Source organism: Aegilops tauschii, chromosome 7 (genome assembly GCF_002575655.3).
Source record: "Aegilops tauschii subsp. strangulata cultivar AL8/78 chromosome 7, Aet v6.0, whole genome shotgun sequence".
Lineage (NCBI taxonomy): Eukaryota > Viridiplantae > Streptophyta > Magnoliopsida > Poales > Poaceae > Aegilops > Aegilops tauschii.
The window spans coordinates 502,964,814-502,967,037 of record NC_053041.3 but is presented as its reverse complement, the minus strand read 5'-3'; the positions used below and the strand labels follow the sequence as shown (position 1 = coordinate 502,967,037).

Below are 2,224 nucleotides of genomic sequence, written 5' to 3'. Positions count from 1 at the left end.
ATCAGCAACAGGACAAAAATAGTTTGAAACTGATATGAAGGAACACTTATCTGAAGAAATGCAGAAGTCAAGTCATGCTACTGAAAAAAAGGTGTGGAGTGCCAATGTGGTATGAAGAAGCAATGCACCTGTTCCTCCATGCACATACTCATAGCACTGAAAAAGCAAGCAATCATCAATAGCTAAACGTAAACTTCCTCCGCACCTCCGATGGTTTGCTTGTACATGCGTTGGTCGCTGTGATTGGAGAACACGACGACACCCCCCTGCACGGCGAACGCGCCACCGCCGTACTCCTGTGCCAGGGACCGCACGGCGAACTCCTGCGGCGTCACATCCGAACCTCTGCCGTCTGGGCCCGCCCCTTCCTTCACAAGAACCGCGCGTCTAAAGAAGAGGCAAGTCAAAAGCAAGCAATCATCAGCGTCACATGCTGGAACAATGGTTCGAAGGTTTAGGGGCAAGCTAGATGGAGTGAGCAGGTTATATTTCGCGTACCCTCCCTCCTCGGGGCGCGTCTCAACCCAGAGGAGCCGGCCGTCGCAGCGACGCCCACGACCCATACGGCGCGGTTGCCTTCTGGACGCCCGTGCCATGCGGGCGAATCCCGGCCGTCCGGTCGCGGCTGGGCGTGAGCTGGATTCGGCATGCACAACTGCACGCTTCGCGCCGAAAGCCGCTGCACTCTCTTCCATCCTCGCCACACAGCTTCAGCTACCAACCGTCGGCGTCACCATCCTTCCGACGCAGCTGCAGCTCCATCGCCCATTGACCTCCGCCTCCTGAATCTCCGAGATGCAGCAGGAGAGCGGGTGCGGGGAGGCTATGGCATCGCGGATCGACGACGATTTTGGCTTCAAACATGCATATTGTCGGCTTGAACCCCTTTTTGCCCATGTCCTGAGACAAATTGTCTGCCTCATTCAACCGTCTCTCGTCATAAAGATCAAGAATAATGGATTCAAAGCTTGCAACAATCTGCCCACCACGGACAACCAAAGCACGGTCAATGGCTTCCCGGGCATCCTCGAAGGCAAGCACAACAAGCATTGGCACGCGAAGAGAACGCCTACTACCTGGCATCCTCAGCCCCTTCCTGATAATCTTATCCAGCACTTGCTCTGCCAGCTCGCCTCGGCCAGCAGCACAGAGCGTGACCAGCAACGCCCGGAACACCACCACATCCCCGTCACAGCCCCGTTGCGACACTCACCACAGCATGGAGTAGACAATGTGCATAGCCTTGTCAAGCATACCAGCATCACAGAGCGCGGGAACGATCACGTGGTAGGCACCTCTGTCCGGCTCAAGACACTGATTAGACATTTCCTCGAGCACCTGGAGCACGAGGTCAGGGCGCCGCAGGCGGCACATCTCCGAGATGAGCAGAGTGAGATCTTCGGACGCTACGGACACCTTGGGGCGCCCCTGGAAGTCGGCGAGGAGGCTGGCAGCCTCAGGGAGGAGGCCGCGGTCGAGGAGGCGGCGGAGCAGCGCGGAGAAGGAGAGGGACCAGGACGGGGCGGGGGAGGCGGGGAGCAAGGAGCAGAATATGGAGGCGGCGTCCGCGGGAGGGAGGTGCAGGATGGACACGATGAGGAGGGCGTCCGCCGAGGGGGAGTGTCGTAGGACGCGGCGGAGGAGCGAGGGGAGCAGCGCGGGGGAGGACAAGGCGGCGGCGAAGAGCGAGGCGTGGACGGCGTTGCTGTGGCGGTAGGAGCCGCGCGGGTACCAGCCCGGCGCATCGACGTACAGCTGCGCCGCCTTGACCGGGCTCTTCTACCGCCGGATGGCCCCGGCCAGGTGCGCTGGCGCCAGCACCCGCGGCCACCGCACCGGCCTCGCGCTCCTCGCCATACTACCAGCTTCGGAGTTCCCCGGCCACCGACGGACACAACACAAGCAGGCAGCGACGGATGGGGAACTGGTCGAGGAGTAAAGAGGGAAGGGGAGCTTGCGTGCGTTGGCAGAGTTGAGCATGGGGATTGAGGCAACTTTCCTGCTCTCCTTTTCTTTCTTCCTCCGAACGAAGTAAACGAGGAGGGCATTGGCCAGCGAGCGATGGAGACGTGGCCAGCCAATCACAATTATTCACCGCACTGTGCTTCTTGCCGACGTGGACGGCGCGAGAGTGCGTCCTTTGCGCCATCGTTAATGGGTTGTATTTCCAAAAAATGGATTTCCACAATTTTGTGAACAAGGAGCAAACATTTGTCATATCAAA

The 2,224-nt window shown here is 59.3% G+C and overlaps 1 pseudogene; it reads right to left on the bottom strand.

Moving 5' to 3' along the window:
* Positions 1-556: 556 nt before the first annotated feature.
* On the bottom strand, positions 557-1,996 carry LOC109767381 (pentatricopeptide repeat-containing protein At1g05600-like; annotated as a pseudogene).
* Between the last annotated feature and the right edge of the window lie 228 nt (positions 1,997-2,224).